General features: G+C 39.1%; 1 pseudogene across 1 annotated transcript; it reads left to right on the top strand.

The window, feature by feature from the left end:
- Positions 1-112: 112 nt before the first annotated feature.
- Positions 113-18261, top strand: LOC144665536 (uncharacterized; annotated as a pseudogene). Its single transcript, XR_013572976.1, has 14 exons — positions 113-741; positions 2295-2438; positions 2965-3055; positions 3302-3379; positions 3828-3939; positions 4558-4636; positions 5062-5138; positions 6179-6254; positions 8221-8374; positions 9695-9756; positions 12589-12648; positions 14477-17078; positions 17407-17488; positions 17640-18261. The product of XR_013572976.1 is annotated as an uncharacterized LOC144665536 (transcript).
- Positions 18262-20716: the final 2455 nt, after the last annotated feature.

A 20716-nucleotide genomic window follows, 5' to 3' on the forward strand; every position in this document is an offset into this window, starting at 1 on the left:
GCAGCGTAAAATTCAAGTTTTACGAATATCAAGCAAATACGGCATAGCCCTCCCCCCCCCCCCCCCGCTCCCCAACATCCTCGCCCTCAGCTCCAAGACGTAAATTCGTCCCCAGGGCCCTATGGACGAAGATGATTGCGTGATGTGTTGTCACACAACGAACATGGAAGCGCAACATTTTAGCTGGAATTTTCAAACCCAACCTGACCCACGTTGGTCCGTATATGTATTTCCTGGTGTGGCTAACAGTTACAGCTACCAGAAGCTAGAAGCTACCAGCCTTCAGTATGCAGCTGTGTGTATATTTAGCTTCGTTCCATAATTAATTTCCAGCTGCTTTGTTTGTTCGTGATCCTTTGTTCGATCTGTCTGTTTATTGACAGCTCTGTTCAATGAAGCGGGACGGACGTGTGAAACGGCCGGCGGACCGGATCGACTTCTCGACTCATTTGAATTTTGAAAACTCGGGTTGAAAAGTTGTGCTTGAATTTTCTACACTCGACTGCACAGAAAACGTATCATCTATCTGGGAGTATAATTGATGACTTTCGCGGTTGTGTGGCTTTAATATCGAATGTAGCTTTCGCCGCGATCGCCGGCAAATGGTGTTCGAACACTTCAACAAAATTTTCATCGCGGCGATGTTTGAAAAACAACCGTTGGTACTCGCGCCTTTTGAATGAAGAAATGTAATGCAATGTAATGGCTTTGCGTCGAAAGTTATCTGGATCGCCCGTTGAGGTAAGAAATTTGTTTTTTCGATGCGAATTTATTGTGGTAAGCTAAACTACTCGATCGATTTCTTAGTCAATTAAGCGTCACAACATTTTCAAACTGTGTACGGTCGCTACGTAGTTACGTTTCGATTTCGTTGAGCTAAAAATGATTGTTATTTCCTTGATTCCCGTTGAATACAGCTAAATATCTGTCATAGACGGATGAGAAAGAATTCAGAATATGGCTTTTAGCTGATCAATTATATTCAAGAAGTTAACACCACTCTAAACGAAATAAATTATTTAGCACGATGTTTTGTTAAGTGTATGAATTTAGTTTAAATATGTTGTTCTGTTATATTCATATCCCGGTACACAGTATTTTCAGCTGGATTCAAAACACTCCGGTCAAAATAACCTGCATCATTTTAATACGATTATAATATATAAGCGTATTGCACTGTGAACATAAATTTACTAAGGCGCATAATTGATGTGCCTTAAAAGCTAATCAACAAACACGTTAAGCTCAAACTTAAATATATTATATGCATATGTTAATAATTATTAGAAAAATAAAGTATAAAGGTCATTCTCACGGCCTGTATATGGCATATATTTTAATTTAGTTATATGAGTTTATAAAGGCTTCTTTTAAAATGACTAAAGTTAAAAATTATCCTAAACCTCTTGCGATAATGAAGCCTGATTTGACAAACTCAATTGTTTTGATAAGGCTTCTTCTGTCAAAATTAAAATTTATTTCAAATTATATCTGTCTGCTTATCTAATGTTCAGATAATTGTGAAGTGTGCAAACATAAAATAGTGGATGCTGTAAACTAGTATAGTTTGAAGAGAATTTTTTGTTTAAAAAAGTGTAAATTACATGTACATGACTGAAACATCCTTTTCACTTCCAATATAGTTTTCCGTAGACTGAGATGGGGTAGCAAATTTGTGCTTGAGACAGCTGCTTACATGCTTGTTCTGAAATAGGGTAGGGATTTCTAGATCCCAGTGGAACATACCCCCCCCCCCCCTTACTCAAATAAGCGCCACCCCTGTATAAGCGCCGCCCTCGAATAAGCACCGCACTTGGGACAAAAAAAGTAAGCGCCGCCCTTGAATAGCGCCGCAGTCCCGATGTGGCGCTTATTTGAGGAATTCCGTTTAACTAAAAACAGCACTACAAAACAATCTTAAAACAAACTTGGACATTTCTTTCCACCAAAAGCGATGTTTTGCAGTCCAGAGTAATTGTTAACCGCTCGCCCATTAGTTTTCTATCCAACATTTTTGCAATACGTAGTTCTGTAAATGTTGTAAAGGCCGTGAACTTTGCCAGGACAGCTAACGCCACTTCTCTGTTCAGCAAGAGAGGTCAATACTGACAATCAAAAGACGCTATTTCAATCACTGTAAAAGATTAAATTCTTTATGGCGTCTAAATTTTAAATAAGCGCTGCCCTCGAAAAAGGGCCGCACTTGAGGCGCGAAAAATTTGATAAGCGCCACGGCGCTTATTCGAGTAAATACGGTAGAAGTACCAGTGACCAAGACTTTTTTCTTTCTGCAGGTGTATAAAGCATGGGTTAACTGCTGTTTAGCTCAATTAGATGATCAAAGAACCATTCATGACCTGGCTGAGGATTTGAAGGATGGAGTTGTACTGTGTCAACTGATCAAGTTAACTACAGGACATGAGCTACCATGGCAACTGGTAAATCACTTGTCTTTTCTCAAGGAAGTTCATTCCTACACTGTCCAATTTACATTACAATGTTTTTTTATTTTTCTTAACTTTAGGTGTCTCAGCTAAAGGCCTGCCAATTAGTAATAATTATGTTATTAATAATTAATTATATTAATCAAGTTCCAAATGTTTTAAATTAATAATGGCATCTTTGTATCAATTTCCTGGCAAGTCACAGATTTCTGCAATGGTTGCATGGTGATCATTATTTCTCACTTGTGAAAAGCTAAATCACAACCATCTGTATAGTGTCCAAGATGTATTATTAATAATATCTTGTCCTCTTCACTCTGCCCTTTTGAGAAATAGGGCCAATTAATATAATCTCACAAAATCTTTCTTGATCTTCTGCTGCCTTTGAGCTTAAAAATGGCCCCTCAAATTTATGGTACCTCAGTCTTTGCATTTGCTTGGCTTTAGTCTCCCAAAAAACTTGTCTGAGATTATTGGCCTTATGAAAACCAGTTTTTAATCTGTCTGTTACATTGTACAGGTCAAAGATGTGCCACAGGCACACCAGGCAGTACAACTTGTCATTGATTACATGAAGGGTAAAGGAATCGACGTTTGCTGCCATGTGGAAGGTACATGCATGTAATTATGACAGGAAAACTTAAAGTACAGCTATAGGTTCACGTCATTCACATGGCTGTATTGCAAGCAGCCACAGTACTGTACGTAGAAGGGTTTTCATTTTTAGTGACAACTTACTGTCTGTTTCTGTGCCAGACATAATTGCCATATTACATGACTTTAGTGAAACTGGATAAAGGTACCGGGGTAATGTCTTTTAAAAGTAAATGACTGTAATATAATTTTATTTTTTTCAGACATTACAAGTGGAAAACTCAAATTCATCTTGGATGTCCTGTGGCTGATTATCTTGCATTTTGAAATTCACAGTGCAAGTAAGTAGTTTTTGTTTATAGGACGGAAAAAAAAAAAAAAAAAACCGCAAGCAGGGCAAGGCAAAAGAAAAAAGTGAAAAGACGTGTGTTAGCTTTTCACAGATCTTTCTATCCACAGTGCACTTGGCCTGATCCGCTCCCTGATTTTTCTTCTCCCCCCCCCTCCTACCTCCAGGTTCGATTCTAGAGTATTGAGATTCGAGATTCAAGATTCGATAAGTATTTACTAGAGCCTTAAAATTTTCGACTGGAGACTTGAGACTAGTGGATTGAGGCTCAAGGGACTGTCAACTTACATTTGAGCGGTACTGTCAGTGGGTTTATCCTATAAATTGAAGTTTCCATGATAAAAGATTACTGTGGATTTTTTATATACACTGCACTGTTTACAGCTCCCTCCAACATATTTTAGCCAGTATTTGATTCATGCATTGTTGTTAATTTGTAGACCGTGCTGCATATCAGAGAACAGTGAATCTGGGCAAGAGATTTCTTTTAGAATGGTGCTGTACTGAAATACCAAACACAGCAATTGACCCAAAGGGACCATTCCTGGATTTGTGAGTTGAGAATTAAGTAACAGCAGTTTTGATGTATTCATTAGTTATAGTTGTTAAAATAGAAATCAAATTTGATTTACAATCTAGAAACTACTTTTAGCCTGTGATCTTTATCTTGGAAGCAGTGAAATTCCTATAGAGAAAATTTATACCTCATTTCTTTGTGCCCTGGAGGCTGCTTAATGAGACCATAAAGAGAAAACTTATGCAGGGTTCAAAAAAGTGCCATCTGGTTATCTGGGAAAAAACAGATTTTCTTGCTGGGCTGAATTCAAGTAACGTAAATTTTCATCCTCAATAATATGCGATGGGCAAGGGACCATGCAGGTCATCTGCAGTTTTTGTAAAAAAATTTAACTACGGGGTACTTTGAGACAAGCATCCTCAGCAATTTGGGAAACAAAATTTGAGAGCTGCTTGTCCAAAAGGCAGGCTGGAATTCAAGTTCCTTTATTTCTGTGCTTATGAAAAACTACTGTAATTTGTGGTCTGGCAGATTTTGAGAAAGTACGCACATCAAGTGTTAACCGTCCTATACTTTAACTTATTATTAAATTATTAGTTTGTCAAAAAACTTTGGTTTACTCACTTGTTGTGATTTCTTTTTAATGTTCTCAGTCTGCAGGATGGTGTCTTGCTTACCAAGCTTATTACTAAATATTGTCCAGTTGATGGAATCAACCCAAGTGATTTACAGGTAATAAAAAGATTTCCTGCTTTTGAAGTCCCAGGAGGGCTCCTCCTCCTCCTGGGATTGTAGGGCACCTACAATGTACATTTGTCAGTCATATTTGGTATGGTGAGGAGTGGTGGGATGTTCCCGCTTTCCATACCATTTCTACCCTAAACCTTTTTGTGCAGAATTTTGTGTGAGAAGCAGATGTTTACTTTTTGTCCTGGCTCCTGCTGTCTATGGAATCCCTTTTCCAGCCTCTCATAGACTTCCTACCCCCTTACAGTATGCCACTTAACTCCCTTTCTAACATCTGTCCCCAGTCCCCTACTGTCTAGCATGTGAGGTAAATTGAAAGTTTGTATTATAACAATTTTTGGAAAAATATCTGTGTGCCCTTGATGCGATCACATGCACACGTCTTTATTCAATTTTCCTTTTTTTTTAAGGTGGTGGATAAAGTTTCATTTCTCAAGGTTTTAAAGGCTGCTGAAGATCGTCTTGGAATTCCAAAGAAAATTCTCAGGTAAATTGTCTAAATTCAGTATTTAACTGAAACCTGTTTTGCCTGGAAAAGCTTATTGTACGACTTTTGTTTCCATCAGTTGTTGTTGTTGTTGTTGTTGTTTTTTAAGCATTTTTATTTATTGCAAGTTAAAGTGAGCTTAAACAAAAGAGCAAACAAACAGATTGCAGTCACTGAAATTAAAAACGCGGCTTACCTTGTACTTGCAGGTTAATTTTAAGCTTCATTGAGGCCCTGCCAGGGTAAATCCGACAAGCGACATGGCCCAAAAAGTAGCGACAGCAACAAAACGCGACAAACGACTACCCTGGACTAATTCCGACAAGGACAAGCAATTTTCCTTCTTTACCGACAGCGACAAAAGAGCGAAAAACAGCGACACGGCGCATTTAAAAATTTAGACAAGCGACACGGGAACCCCCCGGCAGGGCCTCTTCATTACGTGAGCTATTATAAAGCAATGTCGTTCCTCCATTTTGTTTGCTGCCTTTTTCGTCATAACGGCTGCTTCGAATTTAAATTCTCGAGCATTTTGTTGTAGAAACGAATTCCGGGAGCCTGTGGGAAAAAATTGACAACTCTGAACTGGGAAACTTTCCATTTTTAAATATTTCAAATCCTTCACATAAGTTTTTGCCGGAGATTTTGCCGGATTTATTATCATTATTGCAGCCTCACATTCATGTCAATTACTTGTTTCTCGACCCAGGCCCGTCCGATTGAGGGATAGATTAGCCTCACGCAGGCTACCAAATTGCAGAAATTTGGTTGGCAATCAAACATTACGAGAGCTTTCGGCAAATTTGTTTCTAAAATTCTGTAGTCTCTACAGAAGCATTCTTCTTTTCCCAATTGGAACGAAACGCCGAAAATTGACCCTTCTCATTTTTGATGGTTGGCTGGTTTTGAAAAACAAGAGTTTCTATTGTTTAAATTTCATTCTTTAATACCGGGTTCTTCTTCGGGAAAGTGGTAAGCTGAAAAGATAACATGTATTTTAGGTTGTCGCTCGCAATACTAGTTCTTATTTTAATTTCTAGTTCGTCGGGAATTTTGGACGACAACACATTTGATGAATATGCGGTCGTCATTTACATGGCTGTTTTGAGAAGAATGGTAAGTTTATTATGAGAAAAAATACTTACATGTATAAAGTATTCAAATGGAAAAAGTAGACAGAAAACGTAGATTTGTTCAATGGTGTATTACTCTCAAGTTGTAAGTCTTACAGAAACTAAATTTCAAAACCATTTTATGATTTATCAAGTGCAGGCAATGGCGCAGGGATGGCGCAGTGGTGAAAGCGCTCGCCTCCCACCAATGTGGCCCGGGAGTCATATGTGGGTTGAGTTTGTTGTTGGTTCTTGTTCTTGCTCCGCAGGTTTTTCTCCGGGTTCTCCGGTTTTCCTCCCTCCACGAAAACCAACACTTCCAAATTCCAATTCGATCGGGAATACACGGCCCCACAAGCTTATAGCTTTAATCTTTACCATGTCTAAGTAAAGGTAATTTAATTTAATTAATTTAATTTAATTACAGTAGGTACGTCGAACTCTCGGTTTCTCGAAACTCCAAATTTCTCAAAGATAGTATTTTTCTGTAATTTTACCCCAGATTCCCCGAAGCAATTTTCGTTTCCACTGGAGGCTGGAGGTTCGAGCAATCGGGATTCTACTATAAGTGTTTACTGGTATTCGATTAGGCATTCATACAGTGTGTACGTGTTCACTTTTAACCCGAGGAAACGTATGCTTCGCGTCCATGAAATACGACTCTATAGAGAAATCCCGATTTCTCGAAACCCTGGATTCTAAGGTGTCGATTTTTTCGAACCTCTTAGTCACGGTAAACTCGAACCAAAAGTCGTTTCCTCGGATTTCCCTCAATAAATCGAACCGCACTGCAATTTTACACCCCAATATTTCGAACACCCGTTTTTTCGAACCAGTTTTCGTTCCCCTTGGAGGTTTTGAGAAATCGGGATTCTACTGTAGTTTTAATCCGCTTGGTGCCGCCCTTTGCTTTGATAAACGCCATCATAAGACATGCTTAGGGATTACGATCTCCTCAGTTTTGGCTGCAGAAAAATTGTCTATTTGTAGGCCAAGTTATTAAAAATCTAACCGTCAAAAGTAAGTTTTGAACTCAATATTTTTTTGAAGATAGTGCACGTGTTCTCCAAGTTTCTCTTGCGAGGAATGACAAGTGCTTGTTGGCCTAGTAGCATTCACCGTTTTAGTTTGTCTGGAACTCTCGTTATTTCTTTTTACGTCACCTAGAAATGTATAACGTACAAACAAGAAGTCTTTTCGCTGTTGACTCAAAGCTTCTGGGATATTGGAGCAACAGCTTCGGAATTTGACCTTCCTTGTTGCAAACATATCTTTTCGACTCTCTGGTTTCCTAGGATCTACATTTTTCTTTTTTAAGAACAGGTTTTATTTTTATCAAAATTTCTGTAAGAATTAATACAGTTTAAAGAAATGTTTCTCGTCCGATTTCTACGAAAGAGAGCGGGCGGGCGCTTTTTTTTGTTATTTGTTATTCCCTCAATATCGTCGAACTCTCCACAAGCTAACTTGCAAAATAAATCCTGTAAGGTAATTCGATATCCTGTACGGACCTAGCGTGCCGAGGCTTTAAAATTTTTCCTGCTCATGTTATAACGCAGACAAAAGCCATGTCTTATAGAATTTTCTTTGTCATTTGCTGAGGAGTAACTCTGTAATTTTTTCTTTCCAATTTTCCAATTATCACTAATTAAAAAGCGAGGCAGCCCCCAACAGATGTTATCGGCCTAACCTTACGGACACCTCACGTAAACGGACACCACAGTCTTGTAAGCGGCGGACGCTTAGTCATTGTCCCATTCGCATTCAAACATTACAACTGTAATCTCGTCAAAGGTGTCCGCTATTTGGAGGTTTCACTATACATACGAAAAAAGAAACCTCTAAATCTGATTCTTTACCACTTAAAGTCATTGTATTGTTGGTTGCTGATTCACAAATAAGCTCTGGTCTTCCGTAGCTTTTATAGTGCGACGTGAATGTTTTATTAAACTCTATTTATCATCGTTTAGATTTGTGCAATGAAAGGCGAGGAACCCATCAAAGGAGGCGTGAAAACGGAGCCGTCACCTTCCAAGCCGAGAAACCAGCCAAATGGAGACAGTTTTCAAAATTACTCTCCAAGCAAATTTCCACACAACAAGACTTCGCTGGCCGACTCATCTTGTAAGTTGTCTTACACAATCATCCTTAAAGATGGTCGTTTACTTATTTTGACCAATCAGACTAGGATCTCAATTGTGGCCAATCATATTTAAGTTTAGCGTGCGCGCGTTTGCATGATTTTTCCCGTGTTTGCCTTTACTTTGGGTGTTGTAATCTGGTTTCGTGTTATCTTTGCTACACAGCCCAAAACCCAACTACAAAATTATTGTATAAAATAATTTGTCTTCAGCACCACAGTATTAAGAGATATGACAGACAACCGATCGCTTTTGTGGTATAATGGCCTTTAAGGCCTGATTTCTTATGGGATCTGAAGTCCGGAACTTTTTGACAATTTTATTACGAAGTGCCTGTTATGTTTAATTTGTTTTTTCATGTCATGCATGAATCAGTCATTCTTTTCTTATCTTCAAACCACTTAAGAAGGACTGTTGTTCAGCAGAGCTAAGAGTTAATTAAATCAAAAATGTTATTAAATTTTACCAATCTACCTTTTGGTACGCTTAGTGAATACTCAGGCGATCTGTAGAGCATGGTTGTATTTTGGCGAGAACGCAGTCGAGCAAAATACCCGTGGGAATTCTACGTGATTAGCCTAAATGACAAAACCATAGGACTTACCTACCCAAATGCAGCCAAAAATCGGTGTATTCACCGGCGTTAAGTAATGTTACAAGTTACAAGCAAATTGTTTGACTTGTGATTGGTCTTCAAACTTTGAAAACCTCTTCCGCCTTTTTTACCACTCGTTTTGTTAAAAGTTTCATTCCTATTTTCAAAATCGCAAATTACGCGAACAATTTGGAAACTCAATTCTTTCAGTCTGAATGTCTCAGTACTCGTTGGCAAACATCGCGCAATTGGCGAGGGCGCACAAGCTTGTTTTTGCGGGAAGTTTTTGGTGTTGTTACGACTTTAAATATCCCCTAACTGGTTTAAGATGTTAAGTTTTATTTTATTGGTAAACATCTTTGGTGGTCAATCTCACGTATGCCTAAGCTTTGGCTAAAATGACCGTGACACGGTCGCCTATTATGAAAAATGAGTTGCTTTAGCAGGATATCAGAGGCATTAAATCGCGCTTAAAATTGGCTACTTGCGACTTTGGGTACGGTTATGTCGGGTAGCAGCTTTCGCAAGGTCTCACATAAGTGGCTCGCTACACTTCGAGAGAACAATAAAACTAACAACAGGAACAATGCTGCTAGCCCCCAGACACAATAGCAACTGCTTAGTACACAAGAATTACAAGCTTACGAGAGCTGCTTTACTACTGACTTATTTATATAGTAACTATAATTGTCTTGTCTTGCATTTTAGTTTCTCCTACATCATTGAGAAATCTTGTTGACCAGCACACAAAATCTCATGCAGCCATCCAAGTGAGTTGTCGATAGCTTCATAATCCTTCATGTACCTGAATTGTAACATCGTTGTATATTTTTACGAGTCTAGTACAGTAATACTGCATACTAAATTCTCTAGTAAGAGATTTATATTAATCCAACGTTTTTGTTTTTCGACAATCAAAATTTAAACTGTGTTCTGTGTAATGCGCGCTCAGAAGAGCTAAGAGGACTGCGACTAACCTGTTAAACCGGTTTGGTACAATATAAATATCTTTGGATATTTGTGCTCGTTTCGTGCGTTATTTTTACCTAATGGTGGATTTCCCTGACGCGTTCGTGCGTGATAGAGAAATGATGAAAGACTGCGTAAACGTTCACGCAAGTCGTTCATACATTGTCTCTTTTTTCACGCACGAAATACGCGTCAGTGGAAATCCACCATAACTGAGTGCATATGGATAATACTAAATAAAAGACGTCTGCTGACCACCCAGCCAATAATCCTCGATTACGAGGGGTAGGCTGTATTGATAAATAATAATGAAGAATAGATAAATGAAGATTATAAGTTCGCTTATTCTGAGAAAAGGGCACTCAGCAGAAGAGGGGATCTCGAAAAGGGCGGCGATTTGTTTTTAGATGAGGCGCTGATTGCGGTATTGCGCTAAAACAAATCATAATAGTAATATCTCGTGACAGTATCTTAGCAGGCGTGTCCTTAAAATACTTATTGTATCTATTTTAGGATTTCGCAATTTGTAAACAGCGCCCTGCTAAGCAATAATGAAGTTTTCTTTCACAAAATATTGCCAGAGGGTACACGGTAGTAATGATAGGTTGATTTCACGGTGTTTTTATTCAGTGAATACACACGGCCATTTTAAACACGTGTTATATTTTGTATGTGTCTTTGATGAGGAAAAGAAAGATCTGTCGTCCTTTTGTACATGTAGGAAACGTTTTTGTACATTTTTGACCCTTTTTGTACTTCGCGAAGTCAATCTTTTTTAAGTGAATGGCTTAGAATAGAACTTAGAATAAAAACTCTCAAATAGCTTTCAGATTTGTAGATAATTGTTAATGTCTTGCCACTATGCCGAGGAATAGACTTTTGTACATTATGCTAGCATTTTTTCGAGCATTTTAGTGAGGCAAAAGCATTGAGCATTATTCGAGCATTTTAGGGGCATTTTCCTGGAAAATTGATTTTTTCCCGAGAAAATGTAAAAGAAATTAATTTTTTTTAGAGAAAATGATAACTAAAACTCAAAATTCAACTACAAATAACTTTCTAGAGATAGTCAACTACTTTCTGTACTTAGCCTCGCAGACAATTTCGAGGATTTTGTTTTTTGGGCTGTATTTATGAACTTGTACACGTTGTTGTTGTTACTTACAACACTTATAAGTTTTTGTAAGTGTTAACAGTTAACTATGTTAAAAACTTTGATGTTAATTTTTTAAAAAAAACCTTTTGTATAATGAACATTATCTGATCATTTTAGTGACTTTTTAGGGGGAGACCGAGCATTTTAGTGGAAAAAATGGAGCATTAAGGTGGAGCATTTTAGTGGGGAAACAAAAGCATAATGTACAAAAGCCTACCGAGGAATTGTGTTGGGTCGTGATTCTTGGTGAAGCCCGTTTAACACTCTCTTCACGCACGAGTTATGGTCTTGTCACGCACCCTGCGCAATAATCATCCGTCATAATTGCCTATTCCCGCAGGCTACGGTTGTTTCTAGAAATCGTATGCAAAACACAATCTCAGTTCTCGAAGCTTTGTTTACGCATACTTCATGCTGTTTCAATTCATTCCTCGACAAAATATTTGCACGGCTTTCAATATGTCTAGCCAAAAAGTTAGGTTCTTCCAGTCTGAACATGTCTTCAAAAGGATACATTTTTTGCGTTTTGCTTATCGTTTTTTTACCTCTTAAATTTCAGTGTTTTCATCGTACCATACCACTGCATTCGGATGAGTAAAGCCTGCCTTTGTTCTGTTTCTGAAACGCTTCAATGATAAACCCTTCCGATTTCAATACATTTTAGACCGTGCATTCTTCGCAGTTGTTATGCGCGCCGAAGTCCAACTTGTTTCCTTAAGAAAGCTGTAGAGTCACTATACATGTGATTGAAAGATCATTCGGAATTATTAGGTTCAAAATAACTTTTTTCCATTTGCTGTGGATTTTCCAGATAAGGTAGGCAACGTAGTTACCAGTTTTGCGCGAACATGGTCGGGCGACTAAGCTACGTTTTAACGCAACAATAAGAGCGAAAGTCCTGCTCAAATGTGCCCAAACCTTTTCGGGTTTATGACTTAGATTTGGAAGTACTTCAGGTTTGAAAACACTCGATGGTTGAATGCACTTGTACGTTTCTAGACTGTGAATATTTCGTGTGTTTTTATTCGCGTATTTGCTTTCCCACGGTGGGGTTTAATTCGCTTGACTTACTTAGTAATATTGTCATTTGGAGACGTAAAAAATATATTTGCCTTTACATTAAATATCGCTCTTGTAATTCACGCGATGGGGGAAAAATGGGATCGCGAACTCAAACGCATTTTTGTTTCTTGAACATGTTGTAACAATAACCTCTTTCTCGAGAAAAAGAGTCGTTCAGTAAACACTTCGTAACTGCTGTAAACACGCATAATTCGTTTCACATAAATCTAAATACGTAGCACGAATTATTTCATGACTCAGAACATTAGAGAACCATATCAACTTAATTTGTGTTTTATTTGACGAATGGGCTTTTGGCTATCAATATAACCTAATAATCGAGTGCAGTGGGGCCAGTATTTAATCTCGCTCCCAAGCAATGTGATTTCTAAAATATTTCTTTTCTTTCACGAAGGCTTTACAAGAACGCATCCAATCGGTAACACAACTGGCATCCACTCCAAAGCTACAGAAGGTATTTATTTTATCTGTTATGAATTCTTCTCAAATTCTTTCTAATATTTCAGCTTTACTTGCTGTAGATTACTTACAATCGCCTTCCCCTTACTAACTTTGATTCATTTTGCCATGCAATTCCAAATCAAATATACATTGTATTTCACTTGTTCAAATCTTCTTTTAGTTTGATGTGCATTCGATTCCGCGAGCAGAACTTTAGGTTCGATCCGTGTTCGTAGGCGCGATAACATAATTGCTTATTTACCCTGAACTGACGACCCTACACAAAAATAAAGCTAGTTATTGCCTAATATGGATTTGCGCTGAAAAAAGAGAGATGTTTAATTTAGATTCGAAGTTTTATGTCAAAAAATTAAAACTGTTGGGTTTGTGATGAGCTATGTTTTTGACACAGACCATCGCTTAGAAATATTGCAGCTTTTCCTTGTCGCTATTGTGATGTGCATTTCACAAAAAATGTCTTCAGTTCCCAAAATGCAGCACAAGTGTACTGCACGTTATGTGGTGCATTTTACAAACTGTACTTCTAATTTACTGAGGAAGTGTATGACAGTCGCTGTAAAGTTTTATAATCACGTAACACATTTTTTTTTGTTAAATGTGGTTTTACGGCTCAGCGCACTGAAATGAAAAATTTGCGCAAACGTTATGAAGATTAAACAAGTATAGAGATTAAACGGAATTAGCGGGCTTATTATCGACAGCAGTATTGCTCTGTATAGTTAATTGAACATCCGTTAGGGTTTAAATTGGGCTTAATTAATAACGTTTTCTTTATACTTATGATCTTTATCGTCAATTCTTTCCTAAGATGGCCATAAAACGATTTTAAATCAAATATCTAGTTTCGATTCGTTTTGTTAATTCCCTTCATTGATCTGAATTAAAACTTTAAAGTCGTCGAGAGTTTGATATTGCGTCCCTGTTGAATTCTCTCACAATTGTCTGCGTGTGATGCTCTCAACCTACGCAACCTACGTAGAAATTCCGGTCTCATAAGACGAGTTTAAACAGCAGGAAGGAAGTTAGGAGATGTCTGCGCGCGGGGGACATCAAATTATGATTAACGACCTCAAAAGCTAGAAAATTCGTTGAACAAAGAGAAAAAGATTGATCAATGGATAAGTGAAACACGTAAATGAGTATCAACTTGAAGTCGATTTGCATGGGGGTTTGCGGTGTTGCGGTATTAGCAAATTTTTCATGCGGTATTTCGGTAATTTTAATCTGTCATGGTGGTAATTTTGCAAACTGAACCTTGCGGATGGGTTTTCTTGTCTTTTTGTTTGACAATAGTTAGTATAAGGCTTATCCATCACGTTTTTCTGACCATTTTCACCTTTCTAGTCGTTTCGGTCAATAAAACTGGTAGAGCCTTATTTTGTCACACGATTAGATAGTAGTAATGAGGCAATAGTTCTAGTTACTATTAATTTGATTTGTTTTTATAACCAGTTAAAGGTCGTTCGTTGTTTCCCGGTTCCGCAGCTCGTTTTTGTCTCGTTTTTTGTCCCCGACTACGAAATCGCCATTGCCGAATCTGTTCGCAATATTGCGGTTTTTGCCGAGGTTTTTTTTGCGCTCAAGCGGTGTTCAGCACCCCTTCTCCCACCATATCCCCTCATAAATTAACCGTAGTGAGTTAACGTTTCGAGTGTTATTCTACCGTCGGAGCAATGAAAAGAAAAAGAAGAACATTCGAACATTCGCTGGCTTTTTCTACCATTATCAGATTATAAAACGGATTTCAAGAACAATCGCCAATTTGTATGAACCTTTTCATCAACACTGAATTCTTTCTCCATTTTTTTGTTCAATTTCAGAAACTTCCAGAGGCCGTGGACATGGCGCCCACCCTCACAGAGGGAATTTCATCGACTTTGGCGCAAGAAGACGTCGCCACACAAAACAAAAGACAGCTTTCCCGTTGAGGTCATTCCAACGGACCACAACGACAATTTCCTGGCTGTGAAGGGAGAAGAGCTTTTCCTTCTACCGCCTGGATCTGGTGGCTCCAGTTCTGAAGACCTTTACACAAGTGTTGACAAACAATTCCTGGAGCTAATGTTGGATGCTGTACAAAAGGGCTTCATGCCACCTGAGCTGGCAGCAGCGAAAACATGGCTGAACACAGATGGGACGGAGGTAGACTTGAATAATGCAGGAAGGGTTGCAAACGGCGAGGTCTCTTTATCTGTTGCTGTAACAGATGGGACAAATGATAAACAAGAGTCGTTGACAAATGGTGACATCACTGAAATGGGAAACGTGGAAGATGATACAGCTGTTAACGGTAACTTGTCAACATCATTGGCAAGCGTTGAGCCAATGCTTGTAACAGAGGGACCAACGTTGGCAAACAGTGGGCCAATGCGTGTTGCAGATACACCATCATTGGCAAGTGTTAAGCCAACTTCGCCAAGCGACGAATCAAAGCATGTTGCAGAGGAACCAAATGAGACAAACGATGAACCAATGCGTTTTGCAGAGGAGTCATCATCGGCAAACGTTGGACCATTGGATGTTTCGCAGTTGCCATCATTGGCAAATGGCGGACTAACGTTGGCAAGCGATGAACCAATGCGTGTTGAAGATGGCAACGAGCCCGTTTCTGATGCGATGGACTCGGCACCCTCAACACCCAGCAAGAAAGTTCAATTTCTCGGCCTTGATACCGTTTTTGGTGTAAAACAAAACGCTTCAGACGACCCTCTGGACATTTCAGTCTCTCCCGAACACGCTTCACGCAAAGAACCCGATGATGTCTTAAACGAAATCGGGCGACAGAGTTTTGAATCTTCACCGAAAACAACAGTCACATGGGCGACGCTAGATTCGCCATCTAGGACAGGCGAGGAGGAGTGAAAATGAGCACCCCCATGCGAAAGGTATCTCTAGTCCAGCAGACGGACATTACAGGTTTGAAACTGCACTTTATGGCAAGGATACCGACGAGAAATTAGACGGGGATTTGGACGATCCTTTTATGATGTACTTGAACTCGATAGAGCAAACAGCCTTGAAGTTCAAACTGCAGGTAGAGCAGGCCAAAGTTGATACTTTGGAAACACTGAAAGTGAAGTTAGAGCGCGCATATGAAGGAACGCCGTTGGAAGAAATCCCGCTGAAATTCCAGGAAAAACTTCAAGAGACAATCGCTCAGATCGCTTCCGATGAAGTGTTGAAGAAATACGAGGCACTCGTGACCCAAGATGAAGAAATGAGCGAAGAGGAAAATCAAATTTTGGAGTGCATGCGTAACGAGCTGGATTCAGTGGCGTGCGAGAACTTTGAACTTCATCAACAACTTGAATTGTTGAAAGATTACGAGCTGAGATATTATGACCTCAAAGAAAAATTTGACAATCTTGACGACGGAATGGCAACGATCAGAAATGAGTACGAGAGGAAGAACGGCGAGAGCGAATTTCTTGCAGAAAGAGTTGAGTCCCTTGAAAAAAGCATTGTGAACTTGCGTGTCGAGTATGATAACGACATAAAGGATTTACAAGACGAGAATCTTCAGTTGCAGAAAGCGTGTTTTGAGCTAGAGAACAGGAATAAGATTTTAGAGGAACAATTTGCTGCTGGCGATAATGAATCGTGTGATAGCCGTGCAGAAGACATGGAAAGGGAAGATCGAAGACGCGGTTTCGTTGCCAACCAGGAATTTGAAATGTTGCAGTTACGACTCGAGGAATCTGAGAGGCAGAACAAAGCGCTGAGAGCCGCGTCACAGGCGGATCAAGCAATGATTCGATGCGTGGAAGACAAGAAGGAGGAACTCGAGAAAGCGCTTGTTAAAGCTCAAGATGACCACAGTAATGTGCTGTTAGAGCTGCATGAAGCTCAGCGTCAGATTTCGTCGGACAGAGTTAAGCTGTCTAGTTACCAGGAAGAGACTGACGCGTTGAGGCGCGAGAATAAACTGTTGAAGTCCAGTTTGGAGATTGCGCAGAACGAGTTAGAGTATCACCTTGAGAAAAGAGGTGAGAAAAATGAACCGTGGAAGAGCAACAAGCGAATGATCTGGAGAGAGATTCGCGAGCTTGAGAAGATACTGAAAGATGTTCACCGTGAAAAGAGGAACTTGGAAAAGAAATACGTGACTTTTAAACAGGAAAACGACCAGCTAACTGGGTCGTTGTCTTTGCATAGTTATTCATCTGCTGAGAATTCTCCTGAGAAGGAACAAGTTAATGATCCAGGCCAAGGACTGAAAAGCAAGTCATGGCATAGTTCAACTGAAATGGAAAACACCAAAGCTGCGCTAAATAACTCTTTTGGTGACGATGAGAGTTTTTCTTCTCCACCGCGTAAAGTCAAAAGCTGGTTGGAAGGCCTTGACACGACCAATGGCATTGTGAAGAGTGAAGCTCACATTGTCCTGAACTCGAAAGAGAAAACGCCACTTCCCCCTGAAAGGTACTATAAATATAAGCTTGTTTTTAGAATTTAGAGAAGCCATTAATAGAGTTTAGCCGAATTTCAGAGTACGAGAGTATAAATCGCATCAAAAGAAGTCGCAGTTTGTCTTCGTGACAACAGACCTTAGGCTGAAAAATATATAATATCCAACTTAAGCGTAATGCGGAGCAACACACATCTACTGTCCATTCAATTGACCAATCATATCATAGTGAGCCTGGTTGCTGCGCGTGCTACAACTCAATAATGGCAGGAAAACTCCTTTCGCTTAGGATAGCTAATAAATCTGTTGATTATTTTGTTTTTGTTTCGCTCTGTCTTTCAGGTCCCCTACCAACGGATTAATAAGCAAATCGGCAGCAAGCTCGGCGAGCCCAAGAAAAGAAGAAAATGGATTTTGTAACGAGGTAATAAAAAATTGCTTTTGCTGTCCCAAGTTCTCTTTGTTGATCGCCTCCATGAGAATGGTTTTGAGATTGCCCGTAGGAGAGATTTTATATTATTAAAAGAAAGAAAAGACGATCACAATAAAATGTTTTTTTTATCTCTCTCTCTCAGCTTGAGGAACTTCGCCATCATGTTGGAAGCTTGGAAGCAGAGAAAGCCGCCATTGTGAAGGAACTCAGTTCACTGCGATTCAGCAGAATCACCAGATAACTTAAATAGCTTGACTGTTTCCATGGGAACGGCTGTCGCCGTCACTACCAGCAGTCGACGGACTCACTTCCGGAAGACGGGGGCGGCGGGCTTACTTCCGGCAGACGGCGGGCATGGAGAACATTTTAAACAAAGCCACTTCCAGTCAACATATAAATTCTCCTCACTGGTAACCATACACATTATGCAACGCACGTTAGGAGAATTTCGCGGAACGTTACCTCTTCTAAAGCAGACTAAGCCGTCATTAGTTACAGACTGACACCATTGAAAGTTGTTGTATTTAATGGGCCTGTTACCAGCTTATTTAATTATTTTTAGTGTTGGAGAATGCAATAACTGACTTGCCCAACGGCTGGTTTTCTATGATGGCAAAACCAGAACGTGTCGAGAATTACAAACCTGAAAAAAAAATAGATAAATTGCAAATTCCTCTGCCTGTTAGATTTTAGCGTTTGTTTTGAAATTTTACAACTTGTTACCGACAAACTGGTCTTAAATCTTAAATTTTCGAACTCAACCTTGATAATGGTCGAAACAATAGAAACCCACAGAGAAAGCAACAAGAGGTGGAAGGGAGTCCGGAGATCCGCGTATTACTAACTTTGTAGAGATTCCTTGTACAGTATGGCTTTATTGGTTTAAAAAGAACAGTTTTCGGATTTTGTACATTGAGTAATAACTATTTTTAGATGAAACTTTTTGCCTCGTCTTTTGTAATATAAGTAATGGAATTAAGTACTAAATAAAATAAAATAAAGTCAGCTTGAAGCTCTAAACTGAAAGACTTGCAAATGAATTTCTCTGCAAAAAAAATGTTCCGACGACAGAGCGCTTTTGTTTCGCTTTACCGACTTTGCCTTTCCACCAATTTAATAGAAATACAAAAAAGGAAAAAAAACATGCACGGAACGAACTCCAGCGGATTAGTTCAGTATGCAAGGGCAGCTAAGCCTGCAGTGCAAGCGTATTTGTTGGGCGCGAGCGCTGACTGCATATTAGCCATGTTCGAAACGAGCGAGGGACTGGGTACGAATATTCAATATCGATTGGATTGAAAAATGGGGCTTTTCTTTTAAAGAAGATTCAAAAATTTATTATCTCAACAAATTTTGGGTTTTAGTGTTTTAAACTATTTTTTATGTTTCTTTTTTAAAAATTTTTAAAAAAGAAGTGTTTGTATTGGTTGGTTTCCACCATCCTTTTTATTTTTTTTTTTTTTTTTTTTCCCCCCCCCCTTTTTTCTTTTATTACGACAGCCATCTTGGATGAGTAGGCGCGCAGAAAACTGGAACGAGTCAAAAGTGTCCCCAAGGGAAAGGTTGATGGGCTGAAAAGGAACAAGCGGGAAAGGCCAGGGGAGGGGAAAATACCTCGTCGCGCACCTGAAAGACCTAACCCTCTACCCATCAAGCATTTACGACGGCGACTTAAACACGGTCGATTGTACAAAAAAATCGGACGATTTTAATTTCGGACAAAAAATGTCCGAAAATAAAACCGTCCTGAATTTTTAAGCGTCCGAATTTTTTACAGGAGAGTATAAAAATTCCAAGTACGTACTTTCTTAGGCGGCGTGTTCACATGTATTCGAGGAAAATGTACATGATAGAACTAAAACTCGGATAAGGCTTTATTTGTTCTCTTTATTTCTGGGAGGAAATCTTTTTTTATGAAAATAAATAATGAATAATTTCCCCTAGCTGCAGTTTTGTTGCTGCAATTTACTAAGTTCAAGTACTTCACATTTTCCTTTCGAAACGGCTCGTTTTTTCCCTAACCATGAGTAGCCCAGGTGTCATGTTCGTTGATGCGGTTTGCATTTAATTCCTAAATAAGGAAAAAAATCTCCGTCTGACAAATTTTGCCAGAGATGTCACGGATATTGGGTCAAGTATTTTCTCTCGTCACCGGGACCAACAAAAATAAAGACAGACCAGAGCCAGACGTGTAACAAATGTCCAGGGCCGACGCCAGACCAGCGCAGACGAGGCAAAAACGCTAGGGGGTGGGGGGCACCCCAGATCGTTTGACGTCTAGAAACGCAGAATTGCGTTTTTCAACATATTTCATAAGTTATTTCTTGAGAAAAAAAATCAGTCTTGTTCAATTGGGAGTTATTTTCCCAAATAAACGTACTTTGTTTTTACCGTTTAGGTTAAAATCTAGACGAGGCAAGTGTCTCGTCTTGCCTCTTGATGGTTACAGCCCTGATGTCACGTGATCACCGATAACTTTTGCAAATGCAACGGATTGTAGGTTTATTTGCACCTTTAACTTCCGAGACTGTTCTGAACGAGGAGTTTCACTGTCCCAGAGTTTTCTGGATAGAGAAGATTTGCTAATTCATCAGATTTAAGAAAAATATCTCCTGGTTCCATGAGTATATAGGTAGTTACTTAACAAACCTTCTAGCTTTAATTGGTTTGTTCACGATCCCATAATACAGCCTTATCCTATTTAACTAACCCCCTAAATTTTTGCATAAGATTGTTTTCAATTTCCCTGGGGCCGATTGCACGTACTGTAAATCCCAAGAGTTATTGATTAACAATGCTTCTGCAAAATTTTGGGGAACAAGATGTATTATGGGAACGGTGAAAACAGCGAATGCAACTTAACCGTCGTTAAAGAATAAACAAATAGTATATTAAGTTTTAAACAAAAGAAAAACAACAATTAAAGAACATTCCTTCCTTTATTTCCAAAAAACGCCATTGAATGCAATGTCGAACTCGCACACAATACAGAAAGTTTGAACTTTGCACTTTACTTTTCGAACTGAATTTGCTGGACATCCATGCTGTTATGAAGCAAGGGATTCTGCAAATTTAAACCAAAGTGAAAATAAACATACTCAATCAAAGGTAGCAAAGAGCTATTTTGCCAGTCACATTTAGCAATTAAGTTACACAGGAGACAAGTAGGAATGGTAGTACACACCTTTGTTATGTTGGGCAGTAGCTCTTACTGACGAC

Source organism: Oculina patagonica, chromosome 9 (assembly GCF_052425735.1).
Source record: "Oculina patagonica isolate OP01 chromosome 9, crgOcupat, whole genome shotgun sequence".
Classification (NCBI taxonomy): Eukaryota; Metazoa; Cnidaria; class Anthozoa; order Scleractinia; family Oculinidae; genus Oculina; species Oculina patagonica.